The following is a 22,117-nucleotide window of genomic DNA, read 5'->3' as shown; positions in this document are numbered from 1 at the left end:
GAAGGAAGAAAGGAAGGAAGGAAGAAAGAAATTTTAACAGTGTCAGAGAAAGCATTTGCCAAAATTCAACATTCATTCATAAGAAAACCTTGATGCATACTAGAAATAGAAGAAAATTTCCTTATTCTCGTAAAAGACATTAGGAACAAACCTATCAGTGATATACTTACCACTAACACCAAATTCATTCTTTCTAAAATTCAGGAGGAGGATAAGATGACTCCCATTTCCATTAACATTGTACCAAGGTTCTAGCCAAAAAACATTAACTAAAACTTAAGCTGTGAATAAATACAAAACTCTTTAGGTAACCCAGCTCATTTGAGTGAGTTTGGTAGTCTGTATTTTAAAGAATTTGTCCTTTACATCTAAGTTACCAAATAAGGCAAGAAAAACAAAAAGCATACAGATTAAAATAAAGCAAAACTATATTTTGCATACTCTTTAACTGTCCAAACAATTCCAGATATTAAAAAAAATAATACTGATATCAATAGGTGTATTCAGCAAGGTCACAGGAAAAAAGGTCAACACTAAAAATCAAATTTCATTTCTATATAGCATCAAGAAATGAACAGCAACAGACATTTAAGTGTATATATTATATATGTGTGTGTATATATATTATGGAAATATACATATATATAATTTTTGCATTGAAAAATCACAAAGTTCTTAGGAATAAATTTGCAAAATATGTGTAAGACTCACACACCAAAAACTATAAAATATTTCTGGAAAATATTTAAAAGATCTAAATCAATGGGGGAAATGTACTATGCCCAAAGATCAGAAGAAGACTCAATATCATTAAGTTGTTAATTCTTCTCCAATTGAACTACAGATTCAAACCAAGATTGACCAAAATCCCTGTGATATTTTTGTATTTGCTGTTATTATCATTGAAAATGAGAAAATACAAAGGCTTTACAGAAGACATAGATTATATTTAAAGGTAGTACTAAATTTAAAAAGGAAAAATAATAAAATCTGGGAATTACATGGTAGAACACAATCAACTTATGATATTATATCATAAATAATAGTGGAAAAGAAATCTACTTTATAGTTAGAAATAAAAATATATCATTTACAGGTAATAATCAAATAATAGAAGTGTAAATATATTCTGTTATATAAAAGTAAAAACTTAAAAATATTTATAATCAGAAAAAAATGAATTGTAAAGGAGAGAAAATATATAAAAATGTATTACTTTCATTTTTTTTTACTAGTAAGATAATTAATGCTATTTTAAAAATAGAGCATGATACATACGCAATCAACTTTAGTTATGCATTTACTGAAAAAAATACATACCCACGTAAATTATCAATATAAACAAAACAAAAAAAATCAATGTAACAAAATAAGACAAACAACCTAATAACAGAAAACATAACTAAATCTGACTACAGAATTCAAATCAAACATTTCTGTCAAATCAAAGGAAACATTTTTAATAGAGCATTGGTTATATAAATTAAGTTGCAGCCATACAATGAAATATGTACAATATAGATGTAGCCATTGAAAAGAACAAGTCAACTTTGTATATACAGATGAGAACAGTCTTCCAGTAAAAATTACAAAATGAAGAAAGGTGAGTGAGTTTATATTTTTCTTTTAAATCACACACATACACACACAGGGTATCTCTGAGAAGATGTAGAAGAAATAATTGAATATTGATTTCCTTTGAACATAGAATTTGGAAGAGACTCTAGAGAGACACTTTTCACAGTATATGCTTTTATATATTTTAAATTTTGTGCATGTACATTATTTTATTGATTCTAATACAAATAACACTGTTTTTAATAGGTACTTCCTGCTTTCTATAACATCTCATTCACATCTTTCAGAATATAAAAATTTATAATAAGAAATAAATTTGTTTTTGTGTTTATTATTTATCAGTCCTATGAGGTCATAAGCTTTTTATATAATGAAGCCAAGTGTATTTCCTACTGTGCAGAACTTGGTCTACAAGTAGACTCTAAATATGCACATTTTGCAGGACAGAATGAACATAATCAAGTTAATAAAAGATAGATGACTGAATCAATCAAGAGAAAAGGAGTCAAGTGAGTTTTAAAAATTATTTATAATACGAAGCAACCACATACAAGTTAAAACCAAAAAGAAATATCATTTTGCCTACTTAATCTTTGAAACACTTTATTATTATATCCAATACTTGTGGATGTATGCAAACAGACACTTTGAAACATTGCTGTGTTAAAATTAATAATGTCTATCAGAGAAGTTTTCATAAAATAGAAAAACTGGACTTAACATGAAGTTCCAAACAATAAAGGATTGACTAAAGTATCAGGTATAAAACCTATGATAAAACACTATGATGAGGGGGGCGCCTGGGTGGCTCAGTGGGTTAAGCCACTGCCTTCGGCTCAGGTCATAATCTCAGGGTCCTGGGATCGAGTCCCGCATTGGGCTCTCTGCTCAGCGGGGAGCCTGCTTCCTCCTCTCTCTCTCTGCCTGTCTCTCTGCCTACTTGTGATCTCTCTCTGTCAAATAAATAAATAAAATCTTTAAAAAAAAAACAAAAAACACTATGATGAGGGGCACCTGGGTGGCTCAGTGGGTTAAAGCCTCTGCCTTTGGCTCAGGTCATGATCCCAGGGTACTGGGATCGAGCCCCACATTGGGCTCTCTGCTCAGCAGGGAGCCTGCTTCCTCCTTTCTCTCTGCCCGCCTCTCTGTCTACTTGTGATCTCTGTCTGTCAAATAAATAAATAAAATCTTAAAAAAAAAAAAAAACACTATGATGAAAAACAAATTTATAATAATGCTACAGAACTTTTTTTTCACATATAAAGAACCAACCTGTTTATATTTCTGAACATATTTTCCAAAAGAAAAACTATATGGGGCAGCTGGGTGGCTCAGTGGGTTAAAGCCTCTGCCTTCAGCTCAGGTCATGATCTCAGGGTCCTGGGATCGAGCCCTGCATCAGGCTCTCTGCTTAGCAGGGAGCCTGCTTCCTCCTCTCTCTCTCTCTCTCTGCTTGCCTCTCTGCCTACTTGTGATCTCTATCAAATAAATAAATAAAATCCTTAAAAAAAAATGAAAAACTATATGAACACAAACACACATACATTGCAAAAATACTGAAAATACCTGAGTGGCTCAGTTGGTTAAGCATCTGACTCTTGATTTTGATTCAAGAGGTCCTGATCTCAGGGTTGTGAGATCAAGTACTGCATCAGGCTCCATGCAGGGCTTGAAGCCTACTAAGATTCTATCTCCCAGGGGAGTAAAAAAAAAAAAAAATTCTCTCCCAATTCTCTAATTTCCCTTTCTATATTTTCATTGTTAGTGTATAAGAAAGCAACTGATTTCTGTGTATTGATTTTGCATCTGCCATTTACTATAGCACCAAGAATCATAAGATAACTGGGAATAAACCTAAACAGAGGTAAAGGATCTGTACTCAAGGAACTACAGAATGCTCATGAGAGAAACTGAAGAAGACAAAAAAAGATGGAAAAACATTCCATGTTCATGGATCATTAGAATACACATTGTTAAACTGTCTATACTGCCCAGGGCAATCTATACTTTCAATGCCATACTGGTCAAAATTCCACCAGCATTTTTCAAAGTGCTGTAACAAACAATCCTAAAATTTGCATGGAAAGAGAAAAGACCCTGAATTGCCAAGGAAAGATTGAAAACGAAAAAGAAAACTGGGGGCATCATGTTGCCTGAGTTCAAGCTTTACTACAAAGTTGTGATCACCAAAACAGCATGGTACTGGCACAAAAACAGACACATAGACCAGTGGAACACAGTGGAGAACCCAGATATGGACCTGCAACTCTATGGTCAAATAATCTTCACAAAGCAGAAAAAAATACCCAGTGGAAAAAAAGATAGTCTCTTCAATAAATGGTGCTGGGAAAATTGGAAAGCTATGTATAGGAGAATGAAACTCAACCATTCTCTTACACCATACACAAAGATAAACTTAAAAGGGATAAAAGACCTCAACGTGAGACAGGAATCTATCAAAATCCTAGAGAAGAACATAGGCAGTAACCTCTTTGACATCGGCCACAGCAACTTCTTTCAAGACATGTCTCCAAAGGCAAAGGAAACAAAAGCAAAAATGAACTTTTGGGACTTCATCAAGATCAAAATCTTCTGCACAGCAAAGGAAACAGTCAACAAAACAAAAAGGCAACCCATGAAATGGGAGAAGATATTCACAAATGACACTACAGACAAAGGGCTGATATCCAGGATCTATAAAGAACTCTTCAAACTCAACACAAAAAAACAATCACACCAAAAAATGAGCAGAAGACATGAACACTTCTCCAAAGAAGACATATAAATGGCTAACAGACACATGAAAAAATGTTCATCATCATTAGCCATCAGGGAAATTCAAATCAAAACCACATTGAGATACCACCTTACACTAGTCAGAATGGCCAAAATTAACAAGACAAGGAACAACAAGTGTTGGAGAGGATGTGGAGAAATGGGAACTCTGTTACAGTGTTGGTGGAAATGCAAGTTGGTGCAGCCACTGGGAAAACAGTGTGGAGATTCCTGAAGAAATTAAAAATAGAGCTTCCCTATGACTCTGCAATTGCACTATTGGGTATTTACACCAAAGATACAGATGTAGTAAAAGAGCGCCATCTGTACCCCAATGTTCATAACAGCAATGGCCACAATTGCCAAACTGAGGAAAGAGCCAAGATGCCTTTCAAAAGACAAACAGATAAAGAAGATATGGTCCATATATTCAATGGAATATTATGCCTCCATTAGAAAGGATGAATACCCAACCTTTGTATCAACATGGATGGGACTGGAAGAGATTATGCTGAGTGAAAAAAGTCAAACAGAGAGAGTCAATTATCATATGGTTTCACTTACTTGTGAAGCATAAGGAATAACACATTAGGACATTAGGAGAAGGAAAGGAAAAGTGAATTGGGGGAAGGGGGAGGGGAAGACGAAGCATGAGAGACTGTGGACGCTGAGAAACAAACTGAGGGTTTTGGAGGGGAGGCAGGTGGTGGGATAGGAGAGCCTGGGTTGGGTACTAAGGAGGGCAAGTATTGCATGGAGTACTGGGTGTGGTGAATAAACAACAAATCTTGGAACACTGCAAAAATAAAAAAAAATAAGAAAATAAAAAAATATTCTCTCTCCTGCTCCTTGTGCCCCTCCCCACCACCTCTCTCTTTCTCTCTAAAAATAAAAAAAAAATAGTAATTTTTAAAAATACTGAAAATATACAAGGCAAGAAGTTCAGATTGGTTACATCTTAATGCTGGGGGTATATGTATATTTAGATATTTTTCAGATATTTTATAGTGAATATATGTGAATTTTTAAAGATAAATTTGCAACAGAAAGTAAAAGGCTTGATTCTTAACTGGCAAAACAGTGAAACAAAACAAAAAGTAATAAAACATATAATTTCTATCATGAGGCATGGTCCTATAATATTTTAAAGGATTTCTTTTCTATTTGGGGCAGGCAGAAGAGAACATTGCAGACAAGATGTGTTGGCATTTGATGTAATCTAAAGAACATGAATTTGACTCTTGTAGAGCCCTGGATTCAAATATTTCTCCATGTTTCCTCAGGACCCAGTCTGGCCTCTGTGTACCAGATGGTGGATGAATAATGGGGCTCCATAGGTACCTGCAAGATAAATTGCCTTTAACTTCTCTGAGTCTCAGTTTCCATATCCAAAATGCTGAAGTGGTGCCAACACCCTCAAAAATTTAACAAAATAATGCTCATAAAAATGCTTAGAACACAGTTATCTTAACGAATGTACATCCACCATACATGTATAAATTATAACGAACATAAACTTTCTATATGTAAATAGAGACACAGACGGGATGCCCATAAAAATGGAGGCTTATAATCGCACACTGACAAATGGAAGTGCATTATGGAAACTACACTTTGATAAAGAACAGAATAGATATGCACACAAGTGAAACATAAAAGGCCAGTGTATTTTCTATCTTACATTGGCAATTTTAAGAATAAACAGAAGGGATTTACAGAATTTGATTTATTAATAACACATTTTATTTTTGGTTCAAAACTAGGTTTATTCTTTTAGGATGGGCAGAAATGTGTGAGAAAGAAAGAAAGAAAGCCAAGATTTAAGGAAAGACTCTGAAATAAAATATGCACACACAGACTTGAAACAATCTGGTCCTAGGGTAACAAAGTAACAGGTTTTTCTCCACACATTTCCCCACCCCCAGATAGGCACTGAATTCCAGTATGCAAACAAAAGGGACATATTGTAGAGGTGATTCTTACAGCTGGAGAGACAAAAGGCTGCACTAACCAAAGCCAACGTTTAACAACCGCCTATCATGAAAAACTTGTTTCTCTCTTTTTTGAAGAAAAGTGGCATGTTTGAATAAGTGACATATTCTTTAAAGTTTCCATTTTTAAACATTAACAAATATACCTCAAAATAACAACCAACTTTCTTTTTTTTATAGAAACCCAGTTTCTCATAAATATCTGTCTGTGCTTTCATCTACATATGTGCTGCTATCTTTCCATAAACTCAATCACAGTGTAATTTAGTCTGTATTGGTAAATGTAGAAAGGCTCTCAGATGGCTTAGAAGAAATAGAACAAAATTAGTTTGGATTTTTTTCCAAGTGGATTGTCACAATCTGTGCATGTTATTTCCCTTACCGTTACATTTATGCAACATTCAGATTCCCTTTCCTCCTTTATCCATCTCCTATTTAACATAAACAGGGGAAAAATTAAGTGGTTATAATCACCTCTCAATCCTTTAATAAACTTTATACAATAGCTAAGAGACTATAATGCCTGAACGGTTGTTATTGGTTTGAATTTGGCATGTGACATCAAAGCAATAGATCTTCTGCTATGCCCAGGAAAATCTTAATCAGAGTTCCAAGCACAAATAAGCAGGGGGAAATTTTTCTGGCCCTGCTGTCTTTTAAAATTCCTGAATCTGGTCTCTTTCATGATCATCCTTCAAAGGAATCCATTTTAACATAGTTGTCAATAGACTCCAAAAATTGGTATTAAAGGAGCTTGCTTAAGAGATGTGTTTAGTCTCATTTCCAAGAAAGTTTATATTGACCGAGCACTTATTTATTGTATTAAAATGATTATTTTTTGTTAAAAACCCCTATACACAAACACTTCAACTTCTTCTATTGAATGTTATTCTAATAAGAGGATGAGACCCAAGATTTAAGCATCTTTTCCCCAACCAACGACACTGTTATCAGGACTATTTGAAATAATCAGATTTAAGATGATTCTAATTCTCCTAGATTCAATTGATTTCTTATTGTGTGCCTCCTAAATGCTTTATTCACATTTTTATGACAAACATTTCCAAACTGAATGTCAATTACCCATTTCTACTCTATTTTCTCACTTACTAGCACTCCCTATGGAGCATAGCTCCTGTCTCCTTCCCCTCTGTACCCAACATTAAAATATAGTGCTGAAACATTCCTGTAATTCAATGAATTATCTATTGTGCGGTAATCTGGTTAAAAGTCCACAGTCACAATTCTGATGTGCAGAAAACTGTTTTCACCATACTGAATATTAGGCACCTCCATTTCTGCTAGGGAAGTGGATAAATAACACCACCATTTCAGATTCAAGATACCCCAGTCACTTTCAGGTTAATATGGTTTCCTTGGAGGAAATGCTCACCCTTTTAAGATTTCTCTGCCTACTCCCTTCTCTTCATCTTTCATTAGAGTTTGCATAATGGATGGGCATTAGAAGAGATAGGTTTAAAAAACAAACAAACAAACAGACAAACAAACAACTGGGCAAATAGTCTATAATGTCCCATGAGGTTATCCAGGATTCAAGTCCCTTAGGGTATTTTTCTAGTCTCTACAGAGTCAAAGCTAACTCTCACCAGTACTGCATCCATGTTCCAGAGTGTAAGAAAGGAGGATGAGAGGAAGCGAAGGGTATAAATTATCCTATTTAAAGATATGACCTGGCATGTGCCCCAGTACCTTTGCTCTGTAGCAGCCCTACACCTCCTCCTTGGTAATTTGAGTAATGATGGCTGAGCTGTCCATGGGGTCAGGGGCTCAGCTCTGGCCAGACTCTGACCCTAGCACCACTCCTCCCTAGGGGAGAGGGGGTGGGAACCCCACAAGCTTTAGAGGGCATGGGAGCCAGGTTCTAAGGAGGATAGGGAAGGCAAGCGGGGGTGGGAGGGGTGTGCATGCATGTGCATGCACACACACACACACACACAGAGACAGATATAACATGAAAGCTATACAAATTATTCTGCTTACATGTAATTGACTGAAACTTAGTTTCATGGATTATACTAACAGAAGAGGTACAGCACATATATGAATAACTACATTATAAGGAAGAAATGATTTTCATAAAAATGTATAAAAATAGCATCTACAAATAGTTGAACAGGAAGCATTCATTCATCCTGAGGAATTAAGTAAAGCATTTGAGAGCAAGTCTCCTATAAAATGAACTGAATGTATTACATTTGATTGATTTATTGAACTAGTATTTAGTGACTCTCATCTATGTAAGTAATGGGAAGTGAGCTAGTAAGAAGCAAAATAATTATTGTATTTTCCTTAAGTCAGTTATTAATTATTAATTTTTATATAACTTTATTACTTGACCAAAGTAGAAATATGAAGGTGAAATCTGGAATTTCTCAAGGTTTCTATAGAGTTCAAAGTTTCTATGGGTCATAACATAGTCATACTCAATGTCATGAATCGGGGTGATGACAAAAAGGATCTTTAAGTTGTGTCTTCTTTTTATCAGTAAATGGAGAATTTACACAGACACTCTAAAGAAGACCTAAATTTTTTCTTCCTTGTCCAGAAATGCAGTATCTGGAAAAGGAGATATTCTTAAAACTAACCTAAATCAAAACTAGCTGGACTGATTCCATATGATGGTGCACACTGCCACTCTAATAAAATCAAGCTTTGTACAATAAGTAAATAGAGGAAGAATGTCTTTTGAGTAAGCAAATAACAGATTCTGTCACAGCTATGTGATCATCCAAATTGTGGCCTTTAAGTGGCTTAATTCTTGTGCAACTTAATGATTACAAAAATCCCAATGTCCACTGCCTCACCAGACAACTGACTTCATAAATGATTTCATTTCTCTCCTTAATCAATGATCTACCTTTCTACTTCTTCTTCACTGTTGGAATTATAAACATTATCTTGATCTACCATATTAAAATTAAATAAATCTCCCCTCATTTCAATGATCGATACTAGGTACCTGACAATTCCTCTCCTTCCCTCTATGGCTAAGTATTTGTAAAGTAAAATTCTTATTCATTGTCTCTGCTCATTTACTCCCCTTTAACTTTCTAATCCATATGAGTCTAACCTCTGCTGCCACAACCCTAACTATGCTGAAGTCAACAATGGCCAGTGGTCTTCACACTTCCAATGCAATAGACAATTTTCCATCTTTATAAAGCTTAAATATGGAAAATGCACTGTGTATTATTTCAATATGTTTCCTACTGCTAAAGTTATAGCTTCCTTTGGCTCCTGAGAAACTACTCCTCATTGGGTTTCCTCATACTTTTGGAACACATCTTGTTCATTTCAGTGATTTATGTCTTTTATTTGTATACCTGCTCTAATGGTACAGAATACCAATATGTTAAAAGTTTTCTACATTAGGGTATAGAAATTCAAAGAAATGCCATATATCATGTCACTATGTTATGACTAGAACAGGTCTGACTTTGTTAAACCGTTGAATTACCCCATCAATGGTTGTAAATTTTAGGTGAACATGACAATCATCTGGAAATAAATATATTATTATTCTTTTAGCTCTCCATTCACTTGAGAAATATTTACCAGATGTCCACTATAAACCAGAAAGTCTCCAAGGCACTGCATATACAGAAGTGAATAGACAATGACAGGATGAAGATATAAAAGAAGGAAAATAAATCATAGTGAAAACCAGGATAGAGAAAAAATTAGTTAAAACCATAAAAGAGCAAAGTGAACAACTTACTCTCTGAAATTAAGAATTTAGAAGATATATGTTTAATATAATACTAAAATTGGAACAATACAGAGAAAATTAGGTTATTTTCTTATCACAGATGACATGCAAATCTATAAATATTCCTATACATTTTTTAGAATCAATACCTAAACCTGAGAAAGATATCATTAAAAAGAAATCTCCAGACTAATATAACTAATGAATATTGATGAAATAATCTTCAATACCATCTCATCAAACAAAATTCAATACCTAAATAAAGATATTTTAATATAAACAATGTAAGAATGCAAGGATGTGTCACTGTAGATATTCTATCACTATCACCGCAGTAATTTAGCTAAGGAGGAAAAGTATCAAAATGTGTCTGAAGATCATGAGAATGCCTGATGAAATTTTGAGCCTGTAGCTGCTAAATATCACTTAGTAAAATAGGAATTGTGGATACAATGAAATACTACTGATACCCACCAGAATGGCTAAAATGAAAAAGAGGGAGAATCCCAAATTTTATTAAAGACAAGGAGTAATTAGAACTTTCCTACACTGTTGCAAAGAGTGTAGCTAGTACAGCAACTATGGAAAATAGTATAACAGTAGGTGCTAAAGGTGAATATTTCGGGCTCCTGGGTGGCTCAGTTGTTGGGCATCTGCCTTCAGCTTGAGTCGTGATCCCGGGGTCCTGGGATCATGCCCTGCTGCAGGCTCCCTGATCAGTGGGGAGCCTGCTTCTCACTTTCCCACTCCCCCTGCTTGTATTCCCTTTCTCGCTGTCTCTGTCAAATAAATGAATAAAATCTTTAAAAATAAAATTAAAAAATAAAGGTGAATATTTGTATAACTTATGATCTACCAGTTTTATTCTTAGGTATAATACTGATCAAGATGGCCTTAACATTTCCTCAACCTTTAACCAAATGTTAGACAAGCTTCTTTTTACCCTTGAACTCAATCTCCCTTTCCTAGAACATTTACTTTAGAAAACTTATTATAAATTCTTTCTTTGCTTCTTTGAATTGTAAACTTTTTAAAAAAAAAACCTCTTGCCAGGTTTGTAACCCAAGACTGTCTTTCTTAAGGACCTGGGAGCTATCCCTTTGAAATGTAACCAACAAAGAAGAGAAAACCCCTACCCAGTCTCTGCTGGAGGGTAGAAGCCTAGCTTCAACAGGTGCTCAGTTCCAAGCTGTAAGACTACCTCTTATCATGAATGTTGGTAAATTGGGTAGTGCTAATTAGCAAACACAGATAGCCTATCATTCTCTTATTTTGGCTTTTAATAATTCTTCTGACTGTTGTTTCAGAGGAGTTGAGCTCAGACTGCATTCTAGTCTCTATTGCAATAGCCTTGAAAAGTCTTTTTCTTTTTTTTTTCATTCTTTTATTTTATTTTTTTTCCTCTTTTAAGTAGGCTCCATTTCTAGCATGGAGCCCAATGCAGGGCTTGAAATCATAACTCTAAAATCAAGACCTGAGCTGAGATCAAGTGGCAGACATTTAACTGACTAAGCCACCAAGATGCCCCTTGAATAAAAAGTCTTTTTTATGTTCCTTTGTCCAATTTTTGCTTTGGTGCACTTATCAGAAATATAAATATACATGCTAAACAAACAAACAAACAAAATGTTCATATCAGCATTATTCAAAATAACCCAAACAAAAAAAACTAGCCAACTGTCCAACAACAGTTGAGTTGAATGAATATATAAACTATGGCATATTCATAATATAATTCTATTGAACAATGAGAAAAAATGCATAACTGCAGGTGAACTATGGATCACTTCTTTTGATTTTTTGTTTTTTTAAAGATTTATTTATTTTGACAGAGAGAGATCACAAGTAGGCAGAGAGGCAGGCAGAGGGCGGAGATGGGTGGGGAACCAGGCTTCCCGCTGAGCAGAGAGTCCAATGTGGGGTAAGATCCCAGGACCCTGAGATCATAACCTGAGCTGAAGGCAGAAGCTTAACCCACTGCACCACCCAGACGCCCCGGATCAGTTTTTCAAAACATAATGCTAAGTAAAAGAAGCTAGTTAGAAAAAAGTACATACTGTTTGATTCAGTTCATATAAATTACAAAAAGAGGTAAAGTTTATCTATGCTTCTAGAAATAGGGCGTTGATTATCCTTGCTGGGGACAGTGACAGAGAATTATTCAAGAGTTTTCTGACTACAATCAAGAAGTATTCTAGTCAGTATCAAGAAGTGTTGGTCGTACTCTGTTTCTTGATCAAGGTGTCGGGTATATGAGTGTGTTCAGGTTGTCAAAACTCAGCACATTGTACTGTTATGAAATATTTACTTCTTAAAAAATTGATATAACACTTAACATTTTTTTTTACTGTTGCCCGTTTATTTTTTTTTATTTTTATTTTTTTTTAATTTTTTATTTTTTATAAACATATATTTTTATCCCCAGGGGTACAGGTCTGTGAATCACCAGGTTTACACACTTCACAGCACTCACCAAATCACATACCCTCCCCAATGTCCATAATCGCACCCCCTTCTCCCAAACCCCCTCCCCCCGGCAACCCTCAGTTTGTTTTGTGAGAACACTTAACATTTTTAAAAATCACCCAAAGGGGAAAAAAAAAATCACCCAAGGATCTTGTTAAATTTGCAGATTTCAGTGATACAACTCTAGAGATTCTGACTTAGCAAATCCAGTATGAGGCCAGGATATGTATATTTTAACAAGTAGGTGGTCTTTGAACCTTAAAGAGTGCCTTAAAAAAAGTCCCTGTGCAATTGTCAGTAAATGTATTACATTATATATTACATTTGGTTACTTTTACTCACCAGATGTAGCTTGCTATAATGCCAGAGCATCCTTTGCTGAACCAGGGGGGGAAAATGCTACTTTGAGCTGTGAACCAAGGATTGATTTAAGATATAATCATATTTTATGTATTGCATCTAGCCTTGCTCTTTGTCAGATTTTAAAGACACCTCCATTTTCTTATTTGTGTATGTTCGAGGCAGCCTTCTCCAGAGGTGAAGAGTGGTCTTTGTCTCTCCAGCTTATATTCTGGTAAATTCCACCTTAAGTCATTTAATAAAATACAGTTCTACATGTTTCGCACACATGGTCCAAAGCTTAAACCTTATAGTCAGAAAGTCTATGTGGGATCTTTACCATATTTCAACCTCTTCCTCGATACTGAATGGTAGTTTTAATAATAGAACTATATCTGTTCTAAATTGCTTGCATGGATTAGATTCATTTTATACTCACAAAAAGTCTGAGAACTGTTAGCCCTGGCCTGATTTGCAGATGAGGCACAGAGAGGTTGTACAACTTGCCTTAAACACACAGAACTAGGGAGTAGCATAGAGGTGACTTAAACCCAGGTCACGTGGCTCCACAGCTTGGGAGCTCAGCCACCTCCCCTCACCTCCCCCCACTGCCCTCCTCAGAGAGGGCCTGACATTGCTCTAGGCTCAGCCTCAGCACTTCCTGTCCATGTTGCTGCATGTGGCCAGCCTGGTTTTTTGAAAAGTTGAAGTTATGTAATGTAAACATGTTGATGAAATATATTTGTATATAGTGTATTTTGAAATAGTATGACCCTCCAGTTTTAAATTATAAAATAAGATAAAATAAAGATAAATAATAATACATTTTGTTCTACTGACAATCAGATGAGATGTCTATGAAAGTATAAATGGCAAAGAAATGTACAAATGCCAGTTAGTTCTGCATTATAAAAAGTTAACCCAAATGTGTGTCACAAGAAAGAGGGGTGATTGTCCACCATCAGCTACTTCCATTGCCTGTGGTCCCACACAAAAGTAGGACTTACTTCAAAGGTATCAATCATATTACCCACATTCTTTGCACCTATATCCAAAGAGATGACTGCCTCAGGAGAAAGTAGACAATCCAGCAGATTTTGCCATTCTAAATCCAAGCTCATTAAACCCACAGGGCCAAACACACCCTGTTTGTCAATTTCCATTCCAATTCGCCCTAAAGACTCTGAAGCTTCCTCCACTCCTCTGGATTTCTACTGGATCTGATCTTCTCCACCTTCCCACCCTTCCTCCCTCCCTTCCTCCTTCCTTCCTACCTTCCTTTCTTCCTTCCTTTCAAGGTTTTTATTTATTTATTTGAAAGATAGAGATTGCAGAAGCAGGCAGAAGGACGCAGAGAGATGGAGAAGTAGACTCCACACTGAACAGGGAGCCTAACACAGAACTCAATCCCAGGACCCTGAGATCATGACCTGAGCAGAAGTCAAACCCACTGAGCTACCCAGGCGCCCCTCTTCCCTCACTTTCAATAGATAACTTCTTCCCTCATGTCCTATTTAGAAAATACAAAGACTTGGTTGAGAAATCTTACAATCTATGACCATTAGGCTTACCAATATGTTTCCTTTCTCAATCTTTCCTAGGGCAAGAAAGGTAGCTCCGAAATCCAGCTTCTTACATTGTAACTACTTGGTTGTGTTGGCAGTTAAACATATTAAATCAATCTTTCTCCTCCCTTTTACAGTCAAATTTCTTCACAGATTCAACATTTAATATTTCCACTTCTTAACATCCTACTCATTCCTCGACCCAGTGCAAACTGGCCTCTTCCCACTATATCATGAATAAGGGCTCTTTTAAACAAATGGAAAATTTGATTATCTGTTTTTATCTCATGGCTTTTGTTTTTGTTATCTTCTTTCCTTTTCCTTGTTTCAAAAATAATTTAGAGGTGAAATTCACAAAACATAAAATTAACCATTTTAAAATGAGTGATTCGGTGGTGGCTGTTCATTCACATTGTTGTACCACCTCTATGGAGCTCCAAAACATTTTTATCATTCCAAAGCAAAATCCCTTACCTGTTATAGTCTCTCCCCATCTCCGCCTTCCTCTCCGGCCTCAGGAACCACCAGTCTGCATTCTGCATCTATGGATTTATCTATTCTGGATATTTCATATGGTAAATGGACTCATACATTATGTGGTACTGGGGCTTCTCACATGTGGCATATTTTGGAGGCTCACCCACATTGTAGCTTCAGCACTTATTATACTTGAATAATATTTCATTGTATGTATTCACCAGAATTTTCTTATCCATTTATCTCCTTTCTTTTTGAAACCTACCTTTCCTGTGGTTTCTGGCACACTATACTACATTTTCCTCTTACCCTTTGCAGGCCTAACACTTATCATAATATGTTCGAGATTCATCATGATGTATAGCATACATCAGTATTTGATTTTTTATCAGTGAATGATATATTATATGCATTTGCCACATTATATATGTGTGTGTGTGTGCGTGTGTGCGTGTGCGTGTGTGTGTGTGTATTCATTCCCCTCCCCACCACCACCAAACTACAAGACCTGCATCTCTATCCCAGGTATTTCTTCGGAGCTCCAGACTCATGTATCATATGGGCAAATTAGATACTGCCACTTGACAATCACACATATACCTGAGACACAACGTGGAAAAACTATACTTTCCAAAAGACCATACTTCCCTCTATTCCACATCCCCCTGCTCATTAAATGGCATGGCCATTCACCCTGGTAGCTAACTTAAAAATCTAGGTATTGTTCTTATTTATTTATTTATTTATTTATTTTTTAGCTTCCTCTTTTCTCTGTCACATCCAATCACAGATTTTTTTTTTGTTTTTTTCTCTCTTTTTTTTAAGATTTTATTTATTTATTTGACAGAGATCACAAGTAGGCAGAGAGGCAGGCAGAGAGGCAGGCAGAGAGAGAGGAGGAAGTAGGCTACCTGCTGAGCAGAGAGGCCAATGCAGGGCTTGATCCCAGGACCCTGAGATCATGACCTGAGTCGAAGGCAGAGGCTTAACCCACTGAGCCACCCAGGAACCCCTTTTTAGTTTATCTTTTTAATATTTCTTAAATCCAATCACTTCACTCCAACACCTTCAGCATTAACCTTGTCCGAGCCACCATCTTGGGTCCTATGGATAAAAATGAGTGCCTTTTCAGCTGACACCCAAGCCTCCAGGCACAATCTGTTTTCCACATCACATCTAGAGTAATCTTTCTAAAACAAGTTTTGTTGTCAAACCTATAATAAAGAAATCTCTTCAAATGCTTCACATTACCCTCAGAATAAAGTATAGATTCTTTAAGTATTAACTCTGCTTACTTCTCTCTGGCCACCTTCCCCAGCATTCTACTTCCGAGGCATAACATTAATTTTAGTTCTTGGTCAGGGCCGCACATTCTCCCTTTATTTAAAGGTCTTTGAACAAGCTGCTTTCTCTGTCTAGAACACTCTCCTCACACAAATAACCCACCACTTTAATCTTATCAATTCTTACTCATCTCTAAAAGGTCAAGCCTTTCCTCTTTGCCTTCAATAGAGATTTTACTCTGATGCTGTTTTGGTTGCCCTACAATCTGAATGACTGGTGTACTGTGTTACCTGTTTTGCCTTTGTCTTAGCCTCATGATTCCCTAATTTCTATTTGCTAGACCATGTCTTTTTGTATCTTTTTTTGACAATAATAAAGCACAGTTTTCTAAAACTTTCATTATTTGTGAATGAAAACATTTTTCAGATTATGTACTTCTTTCAGTCTTCCCTTTTATGGGTAGGAAGGTATACCTTTAAAGATTGTGACTGGGTCTCAATAAAGCAAATTTCCTGTACTCCCATGAACCTTCTACCTCTACATACCTCAAGGTCAGTTTATGTAGAAAGACAATACACCCAACATGAAAAGGTATATCAAGGTACCCTTGCAGAAGTTTGAATTTTGGAAATTTAAATTTGAGGATTATCGCAAGAAGGGAAAATCATGGAACAGTCAATTAACTAGATTAGTAGACTATTCAATCTATTAACTAATCAAAATTCAAAAATAAACAATCAGATACAAATAGTAAATATATCTCACTATGGAAATCTCTTTACATGATTTGTAGAAGAATAATACAAACTTTTTTCCACTTATGATTCTGAGTGTTTTAAATATGGGTTTGTAAAAGGTAATCAACTAGAAAATGCAAAGGAAACAAAAGTTTTTTCTGAAGATTTTGGAAAAATCCCCAAAGGAAACAAAGTACTGGCCTGAAAAAATAAATCAAAAGCCCAAAACAAGTATTAGTGTCAGGGTAAAAAGCAGTGAATAGAATCGGAAATGAACGCTTTGATTTCACTGTTTGGTCCAAGTGAAATAATAAAACAAGCAGCATGACTGTAAAAAAGAAACTAGACTTTCCCATAAGTGATCCACATTTCCAAATCACCCACATGTGACTTTTAAAAAGTATAGTGTTTTCAGTATCGAAACAAACTGAACAGTGCAGCTTTATCTTTTTAAAGTCCACAGAAGACACATTAGCATATTCTATAATTTAACATTTAAAAATCTCCTTATATTGTGTAAGTCTCATATAAAATGAATTCTAATATGGATCCACCAAGATATGGTGGAAAGAATCTTGTATCAATGTTCAAAGACCCAAATTCTAGCCTAAAACTTATGCCAACTATGTAATCGTGAACAAAGCATCTAACCTTCAGTTTCTTTGAGTCATATTTTCCCCTCCTATGAAGTAATAAGTGGTTGGGACTAAATGGTCTCCAAGATCACTTTCAGCTCAAATTCTAGCATGGAATAAAATTGAAAAGCAAATGTGCTTTTCACTAAAATAATTACTTGCTACTGAGTATAATTGCTTCCTTTTGGTAAAAGGACAGGCTCATTATACTCATTTTTATGTGCATAGCACTGTTTTCTATTTACACAGTGTGCCTATAAAGCCATGTGATATTTTCAAATAAGCATAAAAGCACTTACTCTTCCAAATGAGTGTAGTCCCATCTTAGGTGCTAAGTCTAGAATTGCAGACTTCTACTGATGCTGAGATTTATTGGCTTGAAACTCTTAAAATTATCTACCAAACTCAAAATACTTAGGTTTGAATTCACTTAATGTTTCATGCACTTATTTGCTTACCAAAGATATCCTCTCTAAAGGTAAATCCTAACCTTTTGACTGTGTTTTTTTTTTTTTTTTTCCCCAGTAACAATGAGAAATATTTCATAGCCAGGATTGGACATGAAGATAGAGTGATAAAGTTGGGTAACATAGCACTTAGTTCCTAAAACGTGTGATTTAATTATAACATACAAGGATGAATTTTCTTGTGTGGTTAGTAAAATAGTAATTTTTTAAAAAGTCTGAAAAGAGTGATTCTAAATGTGGTTTGAAAAACAGTGGTATCTTTAGAATAAATGTATGAATTCCCAGGGAGAATACTTTGAAGTTTTACATTTCACTGACTATGTAAGTTCTACTAGAGTTTAAAGTCTACTAGAGTTTAAAAAAAATGTTGAAATACTCTATAAACAGACATATTTATAATAAACATAAAAATAAAACTTGTGCTCTCTATATACAAATATACATATATATAATTTAGTAACTTTGGAATTCCAGTTTCTTCCATTACTTTTTGTCTTAAAACAGCTTCATCTCCAGTTTCCAGAAAAAATAAATCATTAAAGGCAAATTTGGAAGTTTCCTTAGGAGAGCTATCTTTAAGCATTGTAGAAGAGTCGATGGTTAATGGACACTTACTCCTATGGCCTTCACCTTCTTGTCAATACCATGACAAACTCTTCACCACACTAAATTACACTTTTCTTTTCTTTCTTTCTTTCTTTTTTTTTTTGTAAGATTTTATTTATTTATTTTACAGAAAGAGACACAGCAAGAGAGAGAACACAAGTAGGCGGAAAGGGAGAACACTAGCAGGGTGAGAGGGAGAGGGAGAAGCAGGCCTCCTGCTGAGCAGGGAGCCCAATGCGGGGCTCAATCCAAGGACCCTGGGATCATGACCTGAGCCAAAGGCAGATGCTTAATGACGGAGCTACCCAGGTGCCCTAAATTACACTTTTCTTGAAAGCAAAGTCACATTTGAAAAGACAGGGAAATATTATTATTTATTCAGATGTATGTTTTTTACATCATAATTTTTTTTACTATAGGACATTAATTGAGAAAATATTCTATTAAGTCATAATTTGTGTTTCTTAGAAACAACTGCCTTTTTTCTTTATGGATCATAAATGACTTCAAATGCTACAACTTCTAAAACCCATTCACATTTTTCTTGTTGGAACAAAGACGACACATTACAACTGTTAAAGTCTATAGATTTTCCACGTGAAAAAGTCCTTTATTTCTGAGAATTGCAAGAGCAAAATATTTAGAAAATAAAAAATACAGCTGAGTTACTCCGTTCCATTCTCAAATTTTAGTCCCTTCACCTTCATATGATTCTATAAATTCTTTCACCCTTTATTTATTAATCTAGATATACTTTAGACTTTACATTCTACCATATTATTATTTTTCCACACTCAACACAAACCTTTTAAATAGAATTTTTGTTTGTTTGTTTGCTATTGTTCAACATGATTTGTTAGCTCATTTAACTTAAAATCTAGTCAAAAAGAAAAAAATTGGCAGATTTTTTTTTTACTTGGGTTTTGCTTTTATACTATTGTCAATCCTGAGTCAACATACTGTTATAATCAACCACAGATTTGTGATCACTCTCTAGAGGAAATTTTTTAAATAGCCATGGATAAGCTGTATACTACTATGTATCATAATTTTACTTAATTTAAATTTTCACTTTATACTAAAGTCAGCAAAGTCTTATAATTCTTGGGACACAAACTCTAACAAATTTCCTAAAAGTTTATGGTATCCATCAGGCTAAAGGATCCTGGCTGAGCAATGTAAAATGGAACCAATGATTAGTGATTCCCCAAGGTGAGCTCCATCCTTTACTGGAAAAGAAAAAGCTTTTCCCATGTGTACTTAACACAGGTTTCTAAGGAGGTTATGTCTGTGTTTTTTATTCTAATTATGTAGTATACTAGTAACCAATGAATAATGTTGCTCTTTATCCATGAAAGAATAAGTTAATAGAAGGAACTTCCTGTGTCTGATAAACTCAGCAGCATTACATGAACTCCCACCCCAATATATAGACTTGAGATTCCAGAATCTATCCTTCAAAAATAGACTTGAGATTCCAGAATCTATCCTTCTACACTTGCTTCAGCCCCATATTATTCATCCTACAGGCATGTTTAAGGGAGAGCCTTTCCCATTATTTAACTAATTTTTACTCAATATTAAGTCTGTCTTGACATTATTCACCTTGAAAGTCTTCCCTGGTCATCTCAGACCAAGTGTAGTGATGCCATTTATGCTCCCATGGTACCCTCTACTAATACTCACTATAGCATTCAACAAGTCCATAACAATGTCTCATTTCCAGGTGTGAGCAAGGACTATATTTTAGTCACCATTGTATTTCCAATTCATTCTACAGTTCTTGGTACTTACTTGATAATAAATACTCTATTGAATCAATTCTCACTAAGACATGTTTGCCATCCCATTTTACCCTTAGAATAGTATGTAATCATCCACAGCTTTCCAACTGATTAATGTTGATCTTTGAAGCCAATTCCTCTACCAACACATCAGGAATCGATAACACTGAACCCGAATTCCTGGAATCTCAAAATTATTCATGAGCTACACTCTTTGATGACTGCTCTTTTATGTTCACTCAACTCATGTTAAACCAAAATACAAGCCTCTTGGCTTTGATATGGGACTCTTGTTCTTGGGTACTGACCTTGGCTTTCCTCAGCTTGGATTTGCCAACTGCCATTTAGACTCCTTCACTTTGAAGTATCCTCAGAAACAAGATACCATATATGACTGGTTTTGGTCCAGAACATGGCTTTGATTGAGTTTATCTTAGCCTTTGTGGACAGGAATTTCACAACATAAACATTTGATAACGTTTTATGTCCATGACATGACATGACAGCAGTTCTCTTCTAATTTTGTTTATTTTCTATTTCTGTAATACACTAAACTTTCTTCCTACCATAATACCTTCATAACAACATAAATATTAAATAATATGCTGAAGCTAAATATTTTAATCTTGTCAAATTATTGTTTTAACAAGTAACATTTTATTATTTGGATGTTGTAAACATATAAGATGTATAATTGCACAATTGTTTTTCTTTTCTTTTTTTTTTTTTTAAAGATTTTATTTATTTATTTGAGAGAGAGACAGTGAGAGAGAACATGAGCGAGGAGGTCAGAGGGAGAAGCAGACTCCCCATGGAGCTGGGAGCCCGATGCGGGACTGGATCCCAGGACTCCAGCATCATGACCTGAGCTGAAGGCAGTCGTCCAACCAACTGAGCCACCCAGGCGCCCTGTTTTTATTTTCTTATAAAATGAAATGTTATCTACAAATTTCCTATACTCTTACAGTAATCCATGTCTTTGACTCCCCAAATTTACCATTAAAATGAAAATGATAACACTAGATAACTGAATGAGTCACAGTAGGCTCCTCCCACCATTCTTTCCCAACTTAGTCCCTTGCAGAAAGTATGAAAAGAGTCCTAAATGTTTTTCACTTAGATCGTAGCATTATACACTAATAAATATTAATTCCACTATTTTACTTTGTCTTTGCTCTATTCCATTATTTCTCCAGTGGTATCAAAAGGAAAGCATCTGAGTTCATGCTAAGCCCAAGAGAATTAGGAGGATGTTATACATACAAGAATTAGCAGCACGGCTCATTGTCAAAATGGAAACCTCTCAGCCCATAGATTTCTCCCACTGGGTAAAGAATGTAGAGAGTGAGTGCCCAATCTTCCCAGCTATCTGGTACACAGCCCAGTCAGCTCACTTTTATTTTCTCACCTCATCCAGAATACCCAGGGGTGTAGCACCCAGACTACTAAGGATTAGCAGAGTTAAGTATTTGGAAGAGGCTAAGAGCAAGGTGGAGATGTGGAGACTTAGATAACAGGGTTTGGAACTCAATAACAGACCATTAATTCTAATACCTGCTTTATGGACTCTGCCAGGGATAACACCTGGAAAACCTTGTCTACAGACTATTCCAACTGGCTAATGAGCACCCTCAATGCTCTGAATATATCACCCCCATTTGGCCAGCTTCCCCCATACACCAT

This window comes from Mustela nigripes, chromosome 6 (genome assembly GCF_022355385.1).
Source record: "Mustela nigripes isolate SB6536 chromosome 6, MUSNIG.SB6536, whole genome shotgun sequence".
NCBI lineage: Eukaryota > Metazoa > Chordata > Mammalia > Carnivora > Mustelidae > Mustela > Mustela nigripes.
The sequence above is the reverse complement of the archived record's forward strand: the minus strand, read 5'-3'. Positions refer to the sequence as shown.